Genomic DNA, 24,533 nt, shown 5'->3' with positions numbered 1-24,533 from the left:
AACACGAATATTCCTTCATTTCCATTACTATTAATTGCCATGTCTCTGAGGTGAATAATAAGGCTGGGCAATCAATAGTAATGATGGAACCACTGAACACAAACAATATCTCCTCCACCATCTCTCCCCCGGCATCTATCTGCCTTATTAAGCGGCAAAGTATATTATTTTTAAAAAAATGCGCTACTAAGGGAAACAAATCTACAAATAATTATTTTAAAAAGTTAATCGGTGGTATAATTCAATTATGCAGCATGCAACGCAGAAAAGTTCCCTTAATTACAACAGAATTGAATAGAACATTCCTCAGCCTTAACCTTGTTATTTTTCAAGGTGAGCTATTACTAACTCACTTCTAGGATGGCTTTCAATAGCCTCTCTTTGCAGCAGCTGTCTGCAGAACTATTCAGAAGGGATGTGTCTCGGGCTGGATGCAGCTGGAGATGGATGGGGGATAAACAGACGACTGGAGACTGCAGGTGAAAGCAAGGAGCGTGGGCTCTGAGGCTGGACACCCCTTGCCACTGGAACAAAGCCAGTGACCTTGGGGGAAGCAACTTAGTGCCTCAGATCTGCAACTGACCTCACCGCCCCCACCTTGCCGAGTTCCATACCTGAGATCACAGGTACTGGTAGCTGACCTTACTGATGGTTCCACCCACATCCTCCTGGCCCACATCTGAGTTCACCTGCAGCTCCACGACTGTTCGCTGTGTGCTGATGGCTTCTTACCTCAAGAGCCTGCATCTTCCAGCTTCTCTGCCCGAGGACTTTCCCAGGGTCATACAGCTTGCTCAGCTGCTCATGAGGGGCAGTCCAGGAGAGCTGATCCCCAGAGGCAACTCTCAACCAATGAGGGACTTCTGTTGACAAACACAACCTCCCCGCCCTTAGGTGCATGTTCTCATGATATCAGTGGCCATCCTGGTCTTCAAGGGGCTGAGGGGATTCCCAGGATGCAGGACTTTCAGTGCTAACACTGGGTCAGTCTGGCAGACTGGGATGGTTCATCATCCTAATTATATGTCCGAGGGTCCCCAGGGGGGTAGAGCCCGGCCGCCTGCAGCAGGAGTCTGTGCGTTTATGCTCCATTCACTGGCTTTTCTCCCTTGCATCCCATGTCCCCCACTCCTGTACTTGAGCTTCCCGGGGTCACCCCCCAGTAAACCACCTCCATCCTTGTCTCAGGGGGAGCCCAGACTGACATAGCACTCAGCTTCAAGGTGGTTCTCTTCCCACTCTTGCTCTGTGCTCCACTCCAGACACTTGCTCATACCTGGGCTGAGTGTGGGCTGGTGAGGTGGGCAGGACCACAAAGGAAAGGCTGCCTGCTGGAAGTTAAGGGGAGTCCCAGGGCCTTCATATCAGGCATGCCAAGGGGACACACATCCCACTGCATCCTCAGTGACCTGTGAATGGTTATGGTGCTGCCAGCTGGCTCATTCTCCAGACACTAGGACCAGCTCGGACATTCCCCACTATTCCCGTGCCCATGGAGCTACCTGGGTGAGGAAGAGAGAGGGGCATTCTTTGCTCTCTGGGTGGAATAGGAAAGGCCGGCTTCTGGTTTGTATCCAGGCTCTCTACCCAACCCACGTTAGAGCCCAGGTAGCCGAGCCTCCTTTGTCTCTGGTCTCTAGTCCCCCAGTGCTGGCCGCTGCCTCAGCATCTTTGCTCATGTGTCCCCCTGCTCACATCCTCCTGTGGCCTTTCTAACTCCTACCCTTCAAGACTAATTGTCAGCCCATATCATCCAGGAAACTCCCCTTGAATGATCACAGCCACCCTGACCTCCATCTTTCCACAGTTACCTGCACCACTTTGTGTGCACTCCCTGCGGCTTGAGTGCTGCTCCACTGCGCCCCCTGCTGGAGGTGAGCGTCAAGGGGGTAGAATGTGAACACAGAGGTATGAACTGTGTGGGGCGCGCAGGAGGAGCTCAGAACCTGCTGGGAGATGAGCCATCATGGACATGAGTCAGACACCTCCTAAGAGGGCTCCTGAGAAGCAGACCCTGAGATGCAGGTTCTTGTATAAGGGATTCATTAAGACATCCTCCCAGGGGAGACCTATAAGGAAGTGGGGTTGGCTGGCAGGAAAGGGAGGAAGTCAGATGAGGAGGTGATTTCAGGCGGAGTCCCACGGAGGGGTGGCTTCACTTGGATTCTGCGAGGGTCTCTGGAGGGTAAGATACCGCTCAGAATTGTCCTGACCTGAGGCAAGGGGCCTGGACTTTCATACTTCGCTAGACAGTCACTGGTTCAGGGTGCCCTTGGGGGAGATGCATGGATCCCCAGGTACCTCCATCTCTCTATTGACAGGCAAAGCTCTATCCAGGAGGCCACAGGCAGTCCTCCAAAGAAGACACTCAGCTGCTGGCTACCAAGAGCCAAAGCCAAGGAAGGCCCCTGCTGCCTACTCTGGCTACCTGGGCACACAAGCCTCCACACTGTACACAAGTTGCTGCCTCATAAAGGCAAGTATCTGAAACTTCCCCAGTTCTCAGCCTAAATTCTGACCCATCTGCCCTTGCTCATCTTACCCTCTGTCTTGCGATCCATACCTGTCCTTTGCCCTCTGACTTGCCTCCTTAAGGATAAGCACACTCCCTGCTCTGAATAAGCTACTTCCGGTAGCCCTGGGAACTGTCCACGCTGCATCCTATCCCAGGATGTGGTGCAGACATGCCTGACAGATAGATCTGCCCTATCTCAACTTTCCCAACATCCCGGCCATCCACACGTTTCAGAACATGTGAACACAACTGCCTGCCTTTCTGTCCTATTACTGTGTGAAGATGCGGCCCGTGCTTGGCAATTTTACCGAGTAAGCCCTAATAGGGCCAATTTACATGAATGATTACTCTCGAGATTGACTGAATGGACAGAGTTGGGGTACCATCAGGCAGGCTCTGGGGAGCCGTCCCAGCCTCCAGCTGTCCCAGCAGGGTCTGTGTCTAAGTTGCCCTCAGTCAGAATTTTCATTGCTCAGGAGAAGCAGGGCCAAAGCCACCGTCTCCCTGACATTCCTCCTCTAGGAAAAGAGCCTTATATTAACCTGCATGACCTCTCCTTGGCGCACGTATGGTTTGTTCCCCTGTGGGAGGGGCCCAAAGGCCCCTGAGCCCCGTGTGTTCAGCTCAACGTCAACCAGCAAGTGCCGGCAGGACAGAGGTCCCCGAGGTGAAGGGTACAGAGCTCTCCTGCTGCTTCTGACACTGGAGCTGGGCAGGGCTACACTGTAACCTTTGCCCAACACCTGTCACCTGAGCGCGCCGCCGGCCGCATGTCCATGGCACTGTGAGTTCAACCTTTAGACATCCTCTGAGGCTTTGTGAGCTGCTCCAGCCCTGCCATCTTTTGGAATTAATCCAGACCCACCCCTCCAAAAGTCACAGGTGCTGAGAGGGAGAGAGTGAGGTGACTAGATCATATCTACAAAACACCTTCCTAATGGAAAGGAATATGAAAAAAATGTATGTATGTAAAACTGAATCACTTTGCTGTACAGTAGAAATTAACACAACACTGGAAATCAACTATACTTCTATAAAATAAATTAAAAAAAAAAAAAAAACACCTTCCTACAATTAAATAGTCAGCATTTCAACGTTTGGTCAGAGCCAGTGCTCCAACCCCATTGCCAGGAATCAGTAGGGCAGGTGAGTTACCCTGAGGGACTGCTTCCAGGGGCTTTCCGAGGAGGGCCTGCCTGGAGGTGCAGGGACACCAAGACTGAGCATCTGTTAGGAGCCGACTTTATACCAGGCCCGGGGCTCTGACACGACAGCTCTTGTAAATTCTCACAACAGCGTGCACAGATTTTTTCCCTCTGCACCTTGATATTGTTAGCTGTACAATTTTTATAAATTTATAAAAATGTTAACCATTCTCTATGTGATATGGGAAAAATATGAATTTGGGAATCATCCTGAGGCCACATGTACCTATGAGGCTTAGGTTTCCTCAGCCATAACACTGCTGTGAAGGTTAGTTGAATGAACACAAGTACAGTATCTTGCAGCATCATGGGTGATCGATATTTTTAAGGAAAAGAGGGAAGTGAGTATATTTTCCAACCAGCAGGAATTCAAAGATGGGGAATCTGATTTCAAAGACACAGCCATTGTTTAGGAAGTTTGCCCTCAGAATGTGGGCTCATTCATTCCTTCACCTCAGGTGCTTTTTGCCTTCATCTGAATATGTCACACACGACAGGGGAATGAGAGAGGCAAGGGGGACATAGGGGTGGGGTTCAAACCCCCAAAGAACTAAGTCCATGTGTGTAACAGCTTTTCCCTCAAGGTTTTCAAATGAACCAAGACTGAAAGGAACGTTGCCAGCCGCAATCTTCCTTAAACATTCTATGACTTTCCCATCTGGTGATCAACACAATGAAATGCAAAATACTGAATATTACATTTTAAATAGTCATCCCAAATATAATAATCGTATTGATTGGCTATCATGTTCAGGTCACTGTGCACACCCTTTCCCATACAGGATCTTATTTCTTGTCACACATCCTGTGAGGTCTTAACTGCTGACCTTATACATGTCCTATGCATATTGATTAAACTGTCACTCTGCGTCTCATATCGGAGGGGAAGAAACTGAAGCCAGCAACATTAAATAACTTTCCCAAGATCTCTCATCTAGACTCAGAGGAGTTGGGACGTGGCTCTAGATTTAACTTGTTCAAAAAACCTCTTAAGTTTTCTTTTCCCACATCGGTCCACAGGCTTTTATGGATTGAGGTATGAGCAAAACAAAACCAGGGTAGCTGCTTTAAACACCGTGCTATTATTGTGATGAGCAGGAAAAGGAGGTTGGAGAATGCAGTTAGTTGGTTTCTGTTTGTAATTTTATTCTAGAAGCTAAGTGTTCACTTAGCTGAACCACTTGTGGTTTGAGTAATCACATTTTGCCTCAGCTGGGAACCCACACACATTTGTGTGTCTGCATTACACCAGCGCACTTCATTTGAACTGCACACGCTTTCCTTCTTTTGATATTAGTCAGGCCTAGTGAGCAGCTTCATGTACTATTAAATGGGCAGATCTTTTGAGGAAGTCAACAATCAGCCCGGAGGGGAGGTGGGCATATGGAAGCACCCTGAATAACCTGCCATTTGCTCTTTCCTGCCTGGACTTAGCTGGCATTTGGGCTCCTGCCCTCTTGGGTGTCTGGGGCCCTGATAAGCAGAGGTGACCTCCGAGAGATTAGGGGATAAATGATTACAGAATGCAATGGTGCGCTAAATCCATACGACTGGGAGGCAATGATGCACCGAGGCATCAGTTGTTTGGTGAAACAGTACAAAGTGATTATGCGGCTGCCTAGGAAGGAAATCACCCAGAGATACTGGTAAAGAATTATCTGGCATGAGGATGTCAGGGAGTAATTTCTCTTAAATTATGACTTGGTTGCAAGGGTGCTAAATTGAGGTCAAAGGCAGGGTGAGAGGTCAAAGGCAGACATCTTACTGGGTCTGTCAGAGAGGAGTGATGTTGGAGAAGGCGCTGCATGCCCTCCCTTGGGACCTCTCTGGACCGCAGGTTCCAGAATTCTGCTATCAGCCACAGCCAGGTGATAATGCATATGCTTTTCAAGTAAAGCGGAGCTCCAACCATTCTGTAGGCCATAATGAAATCATCTGGAAATGCTGTGTCCCTGTGGCACTTGCCACCTCCTGGACCAGGATTTCCAGTCATAGATCCACAGACCCACAAGGTGCACAGCGTGGATCCCTACACCCTAGCACCCTTGCCCCTCCTGCACCCACATAACCTGACCTCGCAGTAGAGGATCCCGTTCTTTATGGTCCAATGCATGGATCGTTCCGGCGGGGACACTGGGGTTGACAAGGAACTGACTGTGGGTCACACACATTCTTCCGTTCTCTGATTTTGAATTCTGTCCTCACAACCAGACCGCAGGTGCATCCCAAGCAAGGACTTTGTCTCATTTTGTCACAAGGGTGGCTGACATAGAAAGCGGGTGACTGCCCTCTTCCATTCAGCCTCCTCCCTCCTGCGGACACCCCCAGGAAGAGTGGAGCCAGGTGCCTCTGGGCGCAAGTCCAGCTCCAGCATGAACTCTCACCCTTGACCTCCCTGAGCCTCCATCTCCTCACCTGTGTCAGGAGGTCCCGAGTACTGCAGGTGAGTGAGTGAGGCAATGAATGAACAGCACCGAATAGAGGCCGCGGGGTTAGTCCTCTCAGTAAATGGGAGCCATCAATCCTCACTCACTAGGATATCTAAGCAGTCCTGGTATTTACTCTTTTCCAATTTCCTTGGCATGTTCATCTGTGAAGATGCACCTCATATGTTGGCTTTGAGGCTTAAACGTGCTGCTGTCTGTAAAGATGGGGCCCATTAGGGAGCATTTGCTCGAGAAACCATCCAGCATTTCCTCCCCTTTGCTTTCCATCTATCTTTACCACATCAAACTCATCAAATCCTCACACAACCCCTCTGAGATAGGTACAATTATTATTATTGCCATTTTACAAATGAAGAAACAGAGAGGTTAAGTAACTTTCCTGGGATCACACAGCTACTGAGTGATGGGGCTGGGATTTGAACTCAGGAGTAAGCCCCTTCTCTTAACACTACCCCAAGTTCCTTTGGGGAACACCTGGAGAAGCACCCTGGAGACTCAGGTCAGGAGCTGCATGTCACTGGTCCCAATTTACTACAGCACTTGGTTTGATTCCCCATTGGTAAAAGAATTGCGCTATGCATAGAATTTAACTCAATAATAATGAAAGCTTTTCCTTCCAGAAAGGTCCACTGTTTAATTACCTCCATTTCTCTGAATGCAGTGCAGGCTTGGGCCACTCTGCCCCACAAGAGTGTCAATCATTAGATTCCCATTAATTAATATGGAGTTTAATCTTCTTTGATTACAAACACTGATTGTTGCTGATCTTTCAGCCATCCCTGCCAGCGTGTATGTATCTGAGTTCCAAAACACTCAGGCACCATCATGCCAGGAGAAAGGTGAAATGAAACATTAAGCTGGGTTCATGGTCAATTTAATTAATGCAAATGTGCGGTTCTGTTCATTTGTCCCAATGATGTTTTCCAATCAAGCTATTGGGAACAAACACCTCTTGACTTTATTTTCTATGTCCTCTTAAAAAAAATCCTTTCTGCAACAAATAAGCAAGGTAGGGCCTAAAGGACACTGTTAAGTTGTATGCAGTTCTACGACTCCATAGAAAACCTGCCTCTTGACTGAAACTCTGCAAACAAAGATAAGGGTCTCTCATCAAGGAGAGAGTAAGCCTGTGAACTGGCAGGACTGATGGTAGAAGGTAGGTGTGAGTGTCAGGGAGAGACAGAGAGAGATGGGGGGAAGGAAAGAGAGAGAAGAAAAGAGAGAAGCAAGAAGAGGTAGTAAATGTAAGGTTTATCCACTAACAGATTTATTAAAGATTTTCCTGGTCCATAAATCAAGAGGCAGATCTCTACCAAATAGCAATATTTAACATCTGTGTAGGGCTTCCCTGGTGGCGCAGTGGTTGAGAATCTGCCTGCCAATGCAGGGGACACAGGTTCGAACCCTGGTCTGGGAAGATCCCACATGCCGCGGAGCAACTAAGCCCGTGAGCCACAGCTACTGAGCCTGCGCATCTGGAGCCTGTGCTCCGCAACAAGAGAGGCCACGATAGTGAGAGGCCCGCGCACCGCGATGAAGAGTGGCCCCCGCTTGCCACAACTAGAGAAAGCCCTCGCACAGAAATGAAGACCCAACACAGCCAAAAAAAAAAAATAAAGTAAATAAATAAAGTCTTTAAAAAAAAAAAAATCTGTGTAGAGCCTTCCAGGGCCCAGAGCACCAGCACACACACTAACACACACAGAACAATCAAGGTAGGTGCATATTATGGTTTCCATCCTGCACATATAGACAATGAGACTCTGAGAGCTCAAGTGGGCTGCTTAAGTTTCCACACATCGAAGACACGGGCTGTGTGCTTCTAGCCCACTGCCACCGGGATGCTGTGTACAGTTGTGCAGGTTGCACACTGCACGAGAGTGCCTGGGTGCTCCCATGGTTCACGGGCTAAGTCAACACCATGGCTGGGTACAGATTCAGCCAGAAGATTGGGACTCTTCCTGATTTTCACAGCAAAACTTCTGCTTGCCAAGCCACATGCCCGTGGATGGCATCTGTCCAGAAGAGGTGCCATTCTCTAACGTGCCCCAAAGTGCCTCATGGAGCAGCTAGTCCAGCCTACCCACCCCCTTGTCCATCAGATCTATCCCAGCACCCGTAACTACCATGTGCATGTGTTTCTCTACATGCATTCCCTGAACTTCCTGAGGGGGAGAACTGGGGTCATCTCTGTGACCCCAATGCCCGGCATGGGGTTTCTAAACCCCCTGAAAGAAAGGTTGGTTAAAGGGCTGAGGGAATAAATGCATGAAGGCACGTCCAGCACCCCTTTCACTGCACATTCCTGGCCCAGACCTCTGCTGGGTGATCCCTCCCTCTCTGAAGACCCAGAGCCCTCAGTTCCTCCCTGTTGGGTCTCAGGTCATTGTGCAATTACTAGATAGTAAGCTACGTGAGGGCAGCCACAGGGCATGCCGGTGAACCTTTTCACCACAGAGCTCAAAGCTTGCCATCTCATATTATTTTCCTCCCCTTTCCTCTGCCTCCAATTCATTCCCTGTTTTTATGTAGTCTGTTTCTCAAGGACAAATGATATGCGTATGTGACAGGAGACAATGGATGTCACTGTGGGTGTAATTTCATTTCACAGAATCAATCAGAGTCCAAGAAGATCTACCCCTTCCAGGAATCCAGCCTTCTGGGCTGTTCTTCTGAAGCCTTTATCCACACTGTTCTGTCCCTACGCTGGGGCTTCTGAGCTAAACCAGAATTCTCATGCCTCCAAAGCTCCATGCAATGTGAAGTTGAGGTGTGAGAAAGATGGCAAAGCCCTTCCTCAGGCCAACCAACCTAGAAATCACTGAGGTTTCCCCTTGTACTTTCAAAGGCTTACCTGTCTGCTGGCCCAGGGCATGGCAGACCACCTGGACTTCTGCCTGAAGGCAGCAGCACAGTGATTTTAACCAGCTTGAACCTCTAGAATGTAGGTATGTTCCCAACTAACAAAGGATGTGTCCATGCACCTTCAGCTTCCTTAGGTAATTTTTATTGCTTGACTCTTCTGTTTCAGTGAGGTTCAGCTTTTCTCCATGACCTACAGTGTTCTCTCAATAACCATAGGCTTTCGTCTTGCTCTAAAACCCAGAAATGTGCAGCAGACCTGGGGATTGGAACCTGTGGATGGAGATGTTTAGGCCAGGGCAAAGGCATTCTACATCAGAGAACATATACAGAGGAGCAAAGTGGAGGTGGGTTTGCTACAAATCTCACTTATCTAAATTTGCTCCTTAGGCTGCATTCTCCTCATCTTCCTTGTTAAGGAAGGATCTGAGGCTTCAGAAGAGCCTTGGCGGCTTGAAAGGGGGACCCAAGTGTTGTAACGGACAGGAAGATACACAATCTCCCCCACCTACACACTCAACTTGGTGCTCTGGGAGGAACCTGGTCCATCCTCCATCCTCCTAGGATTTCCCAGTTTCCAAATGTTGCAGCTCTATTCCAGGGATGTAAAACATGGGTCTCACTTGTCCCAATTCTGTCCACCTGCACTCATGGTAGACATTGCTAATTGATCATGATGCTCTTCCTTACTGAGCCAGTTTCAGCCTTGGCATTCTTTCCAACACAGTGTTCCAGACAATAACTAATAATCAGAGTTGGCACATAAAAAACCCACAGTTCTCCTCATGATCTCCATAGAGCTAAAATGGAGAACAAATCGTTGGTTCACATCCACAGTCAGGTAGAACAACCAGTGGACCTAGGAATTGGGTCTATTTAAACTTACTGTGGAGGACGATCACTTGTTAGACCAATCAAATCCTATATGGTGACCATCAGCCCCATGCTACACTGTCAGAGCTTTAGTGCCTGGCCCAAATAAGATGGATGAAAAGAAAATTTAGCAATGGAAATCCAGACACATTTTCATTTATTCAGCCACTTCTTGAGGCAGAACAACCTACTTAAATCAAATGATGAGTTTTAGCAACCAGTATGTAAACAGAATACCAACAGATATATCTTCGAATTGTTCTCTAGTAGCTGAGAACAGGAATTGTTCTTTAGGCATGCACACGTGTAGGTGAAGCCAGGAATTTCTTACACTTAAAGTAGTAGAAGTGCTACTTCTTGGAAGATGCTCTCTTCGTTTTATAAGAACACTCAAACTACTTTACATAAATGCACTCAGGTTGGTTCAAGATGGCAGAGTAGAAGGATGTGTGCTCATTCCCTCTTGCGAGAGCACCAGAATCACAACTAACTGCTGAACAATCATCGACAGGAAGACACTGGAACTCACCAAAAAGATACCCCACATCCAAAGACAAAGGAGAAGCTGCAGTGAGATGGTAAGAGGGGTGCCAATCACAATAAAATCAAATCCCATAACTGCTGGGTGGGTGACTCACAAACTGGAGAACAATTATACCACAGAAGTCCACCCACTGGAGTGAAGGTTCTGAGCCCAACGTCAGGCTTCCCAAACTGGGGGTCCAGCAACATGAGGAGGAATTCCTAGAGAATCAGACTTTGAAGCCTAGTGGGATTGGATTGCAGGACTTTGACAGGACTGGGGGAAACAGAGACTCCACTCTTGGAGGGCACACACAAAGTAGTGTGCACAATGGGACATAGGGGAAGGAGCAGTGACACCATAGGAGGCTGAACCAGACCTACCTGCTAGTGTTGGAGGGTCTCCTGCAGAGGCGGGGGTGGCTGTGGCTCACCGCGGGGACAAGGACACTGGCAGCAGAAGTTCTGGGAAGTACTCCTTGGCATGAGCCCTCCTGGAGTCCATCATTAGCCCCACCAAAGAGCCTGTAGGCACCAGTGCTGGGTCACCTGAGGCCAAACAACCAACAGGGAGGGAACTCAGCCCCACCCATCAGCAGACAAGTGGATTAAAGTTTTTTTGAGCTCTGCCCACCAGACCAAAACCCAGGTCTACCCACCAACAGTCCCTCCCATCAGGAAGCTTGCACAAGCCTCTTAGATAGCCTCATCCACCAGGGGGGAACCAGCAGAAGCAACAAGAACTACAATCCTGCAGCCTTTGGAACGAAAAACACATTCACAGAAAGATAGACAAAATGAAAAGGCAGAGGACTATGTACCAGATGAAGGAACAAGATAAAACCCCAGAAAAACAACTAAATGAAGTGGAGATAGGCAACCTTCCAGGAAAAGAGTTCAGAATGATGATAGTGAAGATGATCCAGGACCTCGGAAAAAGAATGGAGGCAAAGATCGAGAAGATGCAAGAAATGTTTAACAAAGATCTACAAGAATTAAAGAACAAACATCTAGAAGAATTAAAGAACAAACAATCAGAGATGACCAATCCAAGAACTGAAATGAAAAATACACTAGAAGGAATCAATAACAGAATAACTGAGGGAGAAGAACAGATAAGTGACCTGGAAGACAGAATGGTGGAATTCACTGCCATGGAACAGAATAAAGAAAAAAGAATGAAAAAGAAGTGAAGACAGCCTAAGAGACCTCTGGGACAACGTTAAATGCATCAACATTTGCATTATAGGGGTCCTGGAAGGAGAAGAGAGAGAGAAAGGACCAGAGAAAATATTTGAAGAGATTATAGTTGAAAACTTCCCTAACATGGAAAAGGGAATATCCACCCATGTCCAGGAAGCACAGAGAGTCCCAGGCAGGATAAACTCAAGGAAAAACATGCTGAGACATATAGTAATCAAACTGACAAGAATTAAAGACAAAGAAAAATGATTAAAAGCAACAAGGGAGAAACAACAAATAACATACAAGGGAACTCCTGTAAGGTTAACAGCTGATTTCTCAGCAGAAACTCTACAAGCCAGAAGGGAGTGGCAAGATATATTTAAAGTGATGAAAAGGAAGGAACTACAACTAAGATTACTCTACCCAGCAAGGATCTCATTCAGATTCGATGGAGAAATCAAAAGCTTTACAGACAATCAAAAGCTAAGAGAATTCAGCACCACCAAACCAGCTCTACAACAAATGCTAAAGGAACTTCTCTAAGTGGGAAACACAAAAGAAGAAAAGGACCTACAAAAATAAACCCAAAACTCTTAAGAGAATTGTAATAGGAACATACATATCGATAATCACCAAAAATGTGAATGGATTAAATGCTCCAACCAAAAGACACAGGCTCGTTGACTGGATACAAAAACAAGGCCCATATATATGCTATCTACAAGAGACCCACTTCAGACCTAGGGACACATACAGACTGAAAGTGAGGGGACGGAAAATGATATTCCATGCAAATGGAAATCAAAAGAAAGCTAGAGTAGCAATACTCATATCAGACAAAATAGACTTTGAAATAAAGACTATTAGAAGAGACAAAGAAGGACACTACATACTGATCAAGGTATCAATCCAAGAAAATATAACAATTGGAAATATTTATGCACCCAACATAGGAGCAACTCAATACATTAAGGCAAATGCTAACAGCCATAAAAGGGGAAAACGACAGGAACACAGTCATAGTAGGGGACTTTAACACCCCATTTTCACCAATGGACAGATCATCCAAAATGAAAATAAATAAGGAAACACAAACTTTAAATTACACAATAGACCAGATAGATTTAATTGATATTTATAGACTTTCCATCCAAAAACAGCAGATTACACTTTCTTCTCAAGTGCATACAGCACATTCTCCTGGATAGATCACATCTTGGGTCACAAACCAAGCCTCAGTAAATTTAAGAAAATTGAAATCATATCTAGCATCTTTTCCGACCACAACACTATGGGATTAGAAATAAATTACAGGGAAAAAAACCCCATAAAAAATACAAACACATGGAGGCTAAACAATATGTTACTAAATAACCAAGAGATCACTGAAGAAATCAAAGAGGAAATCAGAAAATACTTAGAGACAAATGACGAGGAAAACACAATGATCCAAAACCTATGGGATGCAGCAAAAGCAGTTCCAAGAGGGAAGTTTAAAGCAATACAATACAACACAGGCAATACAATCCTACCTCAAGAATCAAGAAAAATCTCAAATGAACAGTCTAACCTTACACCTAAAGGAACTAGAGAAAGAACAAACAAAACCCAAAGTTAGTAGAAGGAAAGAAATCATAAAGATCAGAGCAGAAATAAATGAAATAGAAAGAAAGAAAACGACAACAAAGATCAATAAAACTAAAAGCTGGTTCTTTGAGAAGGTAAACAAAATTGATAAACTTTTAGCCAGACTCATCAAGAAAAAGAGGGAGAGGACTCAAATCAATAAAATTAGAAATGAAAAAGGAGAAGTTACAATGGACACTGCAGAAATACAAAGCATCATAAGAGATTACTACAAGCAACTCTATGCCAATAAAATGGAGAACCTGGAAGTAATGGACGAATTCTTAGAAAGGTATAACCTTCCAATTCTAGCAAACATTTAGAGAAGAGCTAACACCCATCCTTCTCAAACTCTCCCAAAAAATTGCAGAGGAAGGAACAGTCCCAAACTCATTCTACGAGGCCACCATCACCCTGATACCAAAACCAGACAAAGATACTACAAAAAAAGAAAATTACAGACCAATATCACTGATGACTATAGATGCAAGAATCCTCAACAAAATAGTAACAAACAGAATCCAACAACACATTAAGAAGATCATACACCATGATCAACTGGGATTTATCCCAGGGCTGTAAGGATTCTTCAATTTACGCAAATCAATCAATGGGATACACATTAACAAACTGAAGAATAAAAACCATATGATCATCTCAATAGATGCAGAAAAAGCTTCTGACAAAATTCAACACCCATTTATAATAAAAACTCTCCAGAAAGTGGGCATAGAGGGAACTTACCTCAACACAGTAAAGTCCATATATGACAAACCCACAGCCAACATCCTTCTCAATGGTGAAAAACTGAAAGCATTTCCTCTAAGATCAGGAACAAGACAAGGATATCTACCCTTGCCACTATTATTCAGCATAGTTTTGGAAGTCCTAGCCATGGCAATCAGAGAAGAAAAAGAAATAAAAGGAATACAAATTGGGAAAGAAGAAGTAAAACTGTCACTGTTTGCAGATGACATGATACTATACATAGAAAATCCTAAAGATGCCACCAGAAAACTACTAGAGCTAATCAATGAATTTGGTAAAGTTGCAGGATACAAAATTAATGCACAGAAATCTCTTGCATTCCTATATGCTAACAATGAAAGATAAGAAAGAGAAATTAAGGAAACAATCCCATTCACCATTGCAACAAAAAGTATAAAATACCTAGGAATAAACCTACCTAAGGAGGTAAAATACCTGTACTCAGAAAACTATAAGACAGTGATGAAAGAAATCCAAGATGACACAAAAAGATGGAGAGATATACCATGTTCTTTGATTGGAAGAATCAATATTGTGAAAATGACTATACTACCCAAAGCAATCTACAGATTCAAGGCAATCCCTATCAAATTACCAATGGCATTTTTTACAGGACTAGAACAAAAACTCTTAAAATTTGTATGGAAACACAGAAGACCCCGAATAGCCAAAGCAATCTTGAGGGAAAAAAATGGAGCTGGAGGAATCAAACTCCCTGACTTCAGACTATACTACAAAGCTACAATAATCAAGACAATATGGTACTGGCACAAACACAGAAATATAGATCAATGGAACAGGATAGAAAGCCCAGAGATAAACCCACGCACCTATGGTCAACTAATCTTCGACAAAGGAGTCAAGGATATACACTGGAGAAAAGACAGTCTTTTCAATAAGTGGTGCTGGGAAAACAAGACAGCCAAATGTCAAAGAATGAAATTAGAACACTCCCTAACACCATACACAAAAATAAACTCAAAATGGATTAAAGACCTAAATATAAGACCGGACACTATAAAACTCTTAGAGGAAAACATAGGAAGAACACTCTCTGACATAAATCACAGCAAGATCTTTTTTGACCCACCTCCTAGAATAATGGAAATAAAAACAAAAATAAACAAATGGGACCTACTGAAACTTAAAAGCTTTTGCACAGCAAAGAATACTATAAACAAGACGAAAAGACAACCCTCAGAATGGGAGAAAATATTTGCAAACGAATCAATGGACAAAGGATTAATCTCCAAAATACATAAACAGCGCATGCAGCTCAATGTTGAAAAAACAAAAAACCCAATCCAAAAATGGGCAGAAGACCTAAATAGACATTTCTCCAAAGAAGACATACAGATGGCCAAGAGGGACATGAAAAGGTGCTTAATTATTAGTAGTAATAATAATAATTATTAGTATAATTATTACTAATTATTAGAGAAATGCAAATCACAAGTACAATGAGGTATCACCTCACACCAGTTAGAATGGGCATCACCAGAAAATCTACAAACAACAAATGCTGGAGAGCGTACGGAGAAAAGGGAACCCTCTTGCACTGTTGGTGGGAATGTAAACTGATACAGCCACTAGGGAGAACAGTATGGAGGTTCCTTAAAAAACTAAAAATAGAATTACCATATGACCCAGCAACCCCAGTACTGGGCATATACCCAGAGAAAACCATAATTCCAAAAGGCATACACACCCCAATGTTCATTGCAGCAGTATTTACAATAGCCAGGTCATAGAAGCGACCTAAATGGCCATCAACAGATGAATGGATAAAGAAGATGTGGTACATATATACAATGAAATATTACTCAGCCATAAAAAGAAATGAAATTGGGTAATTTGTAGAGACTTGGATGGGCCTAGAGACTATCATAAAGAGTGAAGTAAGTCAGAAAGAGAAGAACAAATATCGTATATTAATGCATATATGTGGATTCTAGAAAAATGGTACAGATGAACCGGTTTGCAAGCAGAAATAGAGAAAGAGATGTAGAGAACAAACATATGGACAAAAGTGGGGGAGGGGGGTGGTGGTGGTGGGATGAATTGGGAGATTGGGATTGACCTATATATACCAAAATGTATAAAATAGATAACTAATAAGAACCTGCTGTATAAAATAAAATAAAATAAATTCAAAAAAAAATTCACTCAATACTTTTTCAAGTTTGCTGTGGTTGTTTTGGATTTCACTGTTGGGGTGTGATTTCCAGTGCTATACGCTTTTCTCTCTTCCACCCATTTACAGTTTTATTGGTTCCATTCACCTATAAGATTAAGAATTTAGGAGCATCTACTCAGGGAACCACATATTCTCCGCATTCCCTCTGGAGATTGGGAAAAATTAAAGGACAAAAGGTTTGGAGAGTCAGCAAGCCAACACTGAGTGCAGAGAGAGGGACCAGACAGTAGGATGATGGATTAAGTCACCCTCAGCAATCCAGCACCCATGTTTCTGGTGTTAGGCTATTGAAGGGTGTCAGATGCAGTACTGGAAGATTTGTTAAGAACACCCACGAATCAAGTGGATCCGTTGTAGCTAGCTGAGCAGAGGCAATGCAGTATTGCTCTCTGCACCAGCTATGCCCACCTAGCGAGGGGCCCAAGAACCCTAGAGCCTAGTTTGCCCAGTGCTGGAGTGCTTTCTGAATGTATTGTTATGGTTCACAGGAGGGAAAACTCAGACCAGCACAGATGCCTCTATCTGTGTAATTTTTCGGGGCCTCTAGCCTTGATGATCTCTTTGATGTGTAACATTCTTGCTGACTGACACATTTTCCTTTTCAGGAGCTCTGTGTGGGAGTGGGAAGAATGAAGAAAATCTAGCCCTTACCTAAGAAAACTCAAAGCACTGATGGTTTTATTTTTCTTCCGGATAAAACCGGCTTTTCTTTCATATCTGCAGCAGGAGAATTACTCTTAAAAGTCAATGCCGACGGAAAGTGCATTCATACTGCACTTAATCACACTCAATGGAGACGGGCTAGCGTGAGTCATTGCCTCTTTTTGACAAAAGCTTGTTTTCTTGCCGGCTGGCCTCAAGGAGCCTCGAGTGGCCCACACACAGCTGTGGTTTAGAACTGGACCCCATGGAGACTGCAGTGCCCCTGAGTCTCTGAGCCCTCCCTGCTCTGTTGAGAAGCTGTTAATCCACACTTTCTCTCTTACTACTGTCTGAGCCTCCGGAGATGACACCAGCCTAGGACTCCCTCAGCCCCTGTAAGCGCCCCCAGCAGGGCGCACCTTTACCTGGAACTGTCTTTGTTTCCACATCCGTCCCCTAACCAGAAAGGGTAGTGTAGACCCATGGTTGAGGGCCTGAGTGTCTGCAGCTTCACAGTTTGGACCCAGTTACTGGCTCTGCCATGTACTGTGTACATTCAGGCAAGTTATCTGACCTCAGGTGCCTCCTCTAAAACGTGACAGTAGTACTAGTACCTCCTCATACAGTCATTGTGGAGATTAAATGGTCTACAACGGTGATGCACTACATGATGACCAGCACATGCCCCCAATACTTTATAAGCGTTGGGGGTAGACAGGTAGGGATCAAAGACAATCAGCTCCTCCGTGGCAGGGCTCTAAGTCACCTCTGTAATCTCAGCATCTAGTCTGACACAGAGAAGGCTCTCAACAAAGGCCTGCATGGGGAAGCAGGCCTGTTCGCTTAGATCTCCCCCACTGGCCTAGTTCCCAGTTAATAGCCATTGTTCTATGAGAACCACCAGTTTTTCAGTTGCCCTAAAAATCCCTGACCAGTTCTTACTTTGTTCTCTCTCTGTCTGATGATCCTGGGGTGCTTCCCTAACAGGCTAGAGATTATCTTTTGCTGGCAGGTCAGGGGAAGTAGTGCAAGGGAATTGTCCTCAAAGGGAATCATCACCAACCATGGCTGATTCTTGTTATTCTAGTTATTCTCAGTATAGTTATAGTCAAGAAAGTCACCACAAACACTGAATTCATGAATACTGAATCATTGCCCTTAGGGGGAAATATAGGATTAGGTTCCTGAGGTCCTCTGGTCATAACATTTTCATCAACTGATAAACATATAAACTTGTTTTAGACCTGTTTCTGTTTAAAGACACCATACTTAATACATATCGTTGACTCATTAACATTGAACTCATGGCCAGCAGCACTAGAATTCACGTCTGAGTGAAGCTCATCTAACACAAGTATTTTCTCCATAAGGGACACTAGACAGCATTTCAACACTACGCTTGGAGGCCATTTTAAACAGCAAAATCACCAGTAAAAAGCACAAAAATACGAAAACCACGGCACTAAATGGACCATGAAAAGGATACTTGTTAACAAGATGAGTTGAAACACAAAGACAGAGCATCGCCTTGTTCTACCTCAGCTGGAAACCGGTACATTAGGCAACTCAAGTTTTTGCCACTTTGCACGTACCCACAAATGACCGTGAAGGTAGTGTGAGTATTGATATTGGGATTGCAAATAATTTTTAGCAAGTAGGTGAACTCGCAAATATGGAATCTGCGAAAGATGAGGATGGACTGTGTATGATCATGAAATATGAATACTCAGTATGGCATTTGTAATGAATGCCTGTAAACTGAGGCTTCGAATGTTCTCAGACTATCAAATTCAGCTTTAAACTTTCCTTCAGGGATGTTCCTCCTTCTTGGAACCATCAATGAATAGTTAATCTGAATGTTTTATTGTTCGAATAAGAGAAGCCTCACCACTCACATGAATCTGATCACCATTTGCCTTCATCCCAGCCATCAGCCCCTCTTGCTGCCACACTGTACATTTTTCATAGTCTGCTAGATCATTTCCAACACATACACATACATACACATTTTTCTTACTCTGCTGGATCATTTCCAACTGCAAGTAAACATACACAGAAATATAGTGTATACAAACACAATTATCTTGCAAAGTTTTTACTATAATCTCCATTTTCTAAATCAAGAAACCAAGCCTCAGAGAGGTTAGGACACTTACTGAGGTCACACAGCTGATCAGGCAGAACAGGGCAACTATAACATCTATAATTTTTATAGCATTATCCTAATTAGCTTGGGTGTATGGTTGACCTTGAATAACTCCCAATATCAATGATAAGTAGCAGAGTAAACTCTAAAGACATTCTGATGGCTAAGATAAGCTATAAAAGATACATGGAGCTAATATACAATTACCAAAGGGACTGACCCAAATGTGAGTCAATAGTGTGAGTCAATAGACATCACATTTGTGAGGTTATCCATTTACTGCCAAGGACAGGTCCACATGTAGCTTAGTGCCACCCTACATAAACAGTCATGATGTTATAGGCGTATCATGATTTTCATCAATGAGAAAGCTGATATTGTGAGACAGTTTTGAAAATAAAGATAATTACACAGAAGACCCTTCTTTTTTATTAGCTTTTTTAATTTTAATTTTTTTATTGAAGTATAGTTGATTTACAATGTTGTGCCGATCTCTGCTGTACAGCGAAGTGACTCAGTTATACACATATAGACATTCTTTTTTTTTTTTCTATTCTTTTCCATTATGGTCTATCACAGGATACTGAATATAGTTCCCTGTGCTATACAGTAGGACCTTATGTAAACTATTATACATAGGATGGATAAACAACAGAAGACTCTTCTTAAGCACTCCTTGTCATCAGACAGCTTCCGGTAATCACATGGCAAATGTCAGAAGAATGGAAATTTCCAACATTTTGTTAAAACCCAAAGAGGTCCTGCAACCCATAGAAAACTCAAAGCTCAAAGATATTAAGATGGAAGTTTCCACAAAAGACATTAAAGGAAGAAAAAAAAAGATGAATAGGGAGGAAGTAATGGAATTTAACTGTACGTAGAAAAATTCATCCTTGCTTCAGGTTTGAAAAGAATATATATCACAGCAGCAAATGGGAAATGACAAACCTCCCATCAGAAACATGACTTTCATTCTTATTGTGTGCATTTACAGCTTTTCCAAAGATTTGACTAAAGAGAGCCAGAAGAAGAAAAAAGGAAAAGACAAATGAATTGGAAATGACCTCATCTATTATCTATGGCCATATGGAGGAAATAATGCCTTCCCAAAGCTGGGCCATGGATTAGCTGTCAAATAAAAAACCTATGTATAAATACTTGACCTAAGCACAAAGCATTAAAGTAATTTCAGCTACATACCTCTGTGAGGAAGTCACTACCCAGGTGAAATTAGCAAGTGGGTAGTTAGAAGTCTCCACACTGGGCTTTCTTTTCCTAATCTCAAGGTCTGTTTACATAACTTTACTAAAGGGAGCCTAAGACAATCAAAGGAGGCTGAAAATCTATGAAAATGTGTAAAAGAGGAAATTAAAAATGTGATTAAGCATTGCGGAACGTACTCAATCAATAAGAAAGAATAAGAAATTAAAACAAAGATGAGATCATTTTGCAACCAACATAGGAAAAGACATATGATAATAGTGCCCGCAGAATCTGTGAAAGGCAGAACACCTGGATACTATTAGTGGGAAAATAAAATGATGAATCTGGAAAGAATAGATGTGGAGAATCTTAGAAATGTTTATATCCCTTTGACCTAGCAATTTGTCTACTGGGACTTCATCTTAAGGAAAGAACCTGAAATGGACAGTGATATTTTGGCACAAAAGTGATGACTGTAATACTTTTAAAAATATTTATGTTTCTATCTGCAAAGGTTTGGAAACAACCTACATGCCCAACAGCGGGAAAATTGTTAATTAAATTGTGACACATCTATATGTCAGAACAGTTTGCAGCCGTTTAAAAACACATTTTGACGACATTTTTAATGCCATGGGAATATTTAATATACAGGAAAATAATTTTGTACATAGAATGTGATCTCATAGCAGACACACACACACACACACAGACACACACCCCGCTACACACAGAACGCTGGAAAGAAGTAGGCTGGAATACCAACAATACTTGCCACCCCTTGCCAGTGAGACTACCAGCGATTTTAATTTTCTTCTGTATAAACAACTGAGCAATTACGAATTTAAAAGACAAGAAGATACTCTCATGACACTTATGATCTGTAGTAAATCTTTTCCATCATTTCTCCAAGTAATACAAGACCTTCTTCATTTCACAGGCAGACTGGGTTACTGTTGATTATGTCTCGTCCACTGGATCATGGTTTTTCTACTTATTACCTAAACACTTTCCCTTATTAAATCATTTTAATCTCTTACGTGGTCCCCAGAGACTTCCACTTGCAGCGTGCACCAAGGGCTATTCATGGAGCACACACTCAATTCTTGTACAGCCTTTGCTTAGTTTGAAGCATGTTTGCTTTCAAAGTTTGAAACTGATCCTCTACACCCTTCTTCAACAGTTCCAGTGAGCACTGAATTCAGTTTCATGAATATGGTCATTTATGAAGCACCTATGCCTTTCTACATCACACATACTTTTCTCAAAAGCTCCTGGTGCATTAAGCTTGTCACCCCAGCCAGACCTGGGAGTGTGACATCCAGCTTCCAGCACGTAGCACGGAGTTAGGCACAGAGCAAACCCATGCCTGGTGTGTACTTGCTTGCAAGGACATCCATTTCTTACATCAGAATGCAAATTAAACACAAGCAGTGCATTACAAACGTCATGCAATGGCTCTGATGACATCTTAGTTAATGATGTTTCTTTGATTGTTTTTCTGTTGGACTGAATCAAATAGAAGTCTCAAACAATCAGAAAATTTTAACCTGAGGACAGCCAAGTTCAAAAGGGAAGCACTGCAAAGCCTTGAGAAATACTCCTTTTCTATAATGTCAGGTCCAGCTTATGTTCTAGGATGTAAAGCAGGGAAGACAGAGAATGGAAATACCAACCAGAAACTCATGCTGAAGGATGCCAAAAGGCCAATGACCACTTCTTTGCTCCTACCTGGGGCCTGGCAGAGTGATGGCACGTTCTCATTTCATGTCACTCAATCTGAAATAATCCATGAGATTGATGTGATGATACTCTTCTTACAGGGCTCGGAGAGGTGAGGTATCAGACTTCCACTCACACGTTGGAACAGGTTGCAACTATTCAGTACATATTTTTCTTTAGGAATTAGTCTGATTGTGAATTTTAAATGCAACGTTTTTTTAAAAATTGGAGTATAGTTGATTTACAATGTTGTGTTAATTACTGCTGTACAGCAAAGTGATTCAATTATACATATATATATTATTTTTTTAATATTCTTTTCTATTATGGTTCATCATAGGATCTTGAATATAGTTCCCTGTGCTCTACGGTAGGACCTTGTTGTCTATCCATTCTATACATAAAAGCTTACATCTGCTCACCCCAGCCTCCCACTCCATCCCTCCCCCGACCCCCTCCCCCTTGGCAACCACCAGTTTGTTCTCCATCTCCAAAAACACAGCATTCTTAAGGTTGCTTTTTGGAGAAGTGTGACTCAAAATAAAGTTTAAGGTCCACCTTCATCAAAAGGGTGGGTAGGCATCTGCATTTTGAAAGGAGAGTCCCAGTGCCCAGGAGAGGACTGAGGCAAGGAGACTCTTGTGGCTATTTTGGGGGGAAGGTCTCTCATCTTTAGTGGTCATACCCAGGGCTAACTTTGACCTAGAAAAAGCTTTGTCATCACACGTGACCTCATATCAGCAAAATGTGGGGAAAGGGAATACGTGGGTTGTCAGAGATCTGACTTGAACACATGGAAATCAGTTTTTCAGATTCAGAATTTAAGGCTCTTAAGTTTCCAAATGTTCAAATGTCCTGGGTTATTTATTTGGAGGCAATAATTTCTGTTCTTCAAGTTTGTGCTGGAGTTGAAAGAATAGGAGTCATAACTTTGGTTATGTGTCCAGTTTCCGAGAACAAATAGGCATGTGGCCAATGAGCACTGAGCATTTCTATGCCTCAGTTTTCTCGCAATAAGCTAGAGATAATGGTCTCTGCTCTGCCTCGTTCACAAGGATAACATGAGGACCACATGGGACATATCTGAAGGCTCCTCATAAACTCGAAAAAATCTCTACATTCTCAAGCTATTTTAAATCACAGCCTTTGCAATTTTATGAATGACATGGATCTGCTTCCCATAAAAATGTACCCACCTATATAAAAATTGTACCCACAATTATTTCAGACAGTTCATGGAATTCCTGAAGCCACAATGAGTCCTAGCTTGAGAAATTCTCTTGTGAATTAGTTATGGGAAACTCTCATAAACTTCCTCCCCACAGGGCCCAAGACCTCCTCACCTCTACATGGAATAATTTTTCTTTCTTGCAGGAAGCCAAGAAGATTATTTCCATCTCTTATATAATGTTTGCAAGGATCTGCATCTCTTCTTAGACTTGTCACGTATTTGCAACGAAAGGTGAGAACATAGGAAGTCTGCAAATATCTTGTGAAGAATCTTTCCTTATCTATTTTATGATTTCTAGAAAAGACTGGGGAGAAATGTGTCCAAATGAAGTAAGGGACCCACAATTTCTGCCCCAAAGATAGTTCCAAAGAAGGCAGAACATGGCTCCCCGACTGCTGCAAAAAGTTACCCAACTGCCCCCAACAAAGGCCTGCCTGTGGTTTTGAGCAGAACTGAGAGCCCACCCTCATCACCAAGCATGGGGTCTCCGATGCCAGGAGTGTCACTCAATCAAAGTCTCCCACATCTGTCAGGGGAATGACATGGCAACTGTCAAGTCTGGAGGATGCGAGAAAAAAACAAAGACTGAAACTCTTGGTGGGTCCCTGTCTCCTGGGATCCTGAACTTCTATCTCCTTGTAATGAAAAGAATTCAGCTAAGGTCTGTCCCAGGGAAGGGAGCCATCCCTGATTCTGGCAGCTCTGCAAACAGCCTTTCCACTTCCTGCTCCTGTCTGTGTTCTCTCTTGGTGTACACACCTTTCCCTGGAAGGAAGGGCTGGAATACCCACCTGTCAGAGGCCCCTGCTCATACCTCCCCTGCCTGCACTGTGCTGTTTTGAATTTTTTAAGTGAGTTATAAAAGAGCAATTATACAAATTTGATTATGTAACGTCATAAACAAGTGTAGCTGCTGCCAACACTAATTAGGGGCACCATCTCCTCGGGTGCCACGTGCACGGCGCCCTTGTGCTCAGAGTGGCTGATGACAGGTGTCCTGGGTATGCAGACAGGTACCCCATGGAGGTAACTCCCATGCGCCACCCTCCCAGCCACGGAAGGGCCTGGAGTGACCATGGCAGAGCTCAAGTGCTGACCTTGACTAGCCCCCATCTTAACACCTCATCTTGCCCACGACCAAGATTTGCTGACTCTGTCTTTTCTGCTGGAACTTTGTGATCTCGAATCTGCCTTTTGCTCTCCATCCCTCTGCCTTGACCTTGGATAGGGCTTCCCCTGTCCCTTGCCTGGTGTACTTATGCAGGGAGTCAGAAGGATCCCGGTGATCAAACTCTCACACATGTAAACACGTGTAAACAGTCTTAGGCAGGAACGCACATTTGGCCGGCAGCGAGATAGTTTAGGCTGGGGGCGGGGAAGATGCAGGGA

The 24,533-nt window shown here is 43.6% G+C and overlaps 1 protein-coding gene across 1 annotated transcript in view; it reads right to left on the bottom strand.

The window, feature by feature from the left end:
* CLSTN2 (calsyntenin 2) overlaps nucleotides 1–24,533 on the bottom strand; it is a 653,573-nt gene that overhangs the window by 297,085 nt on the left and 331,955 nt on the right. The window lies entirely within an intron of this gene.

This window comes from Balaenoptera musculus, chromosome 4 (genome assembly GCF_009873245.2).
Source record: "Balaenoptera musculus isolate JJ_BM4_2016_0621 chromosome 4, mBalMus1.pri.v3, whole genome shotgun sequence".
NCBI lineage: Eukaryota > Metazoa > Chordata > Mammalia > Artiodactyla > Balaenopteridae > Balaenoptera > Balaenoptera musculus.
This window is presented reverse-complemented; position numbering and strand designations above follow the sequence as displayed.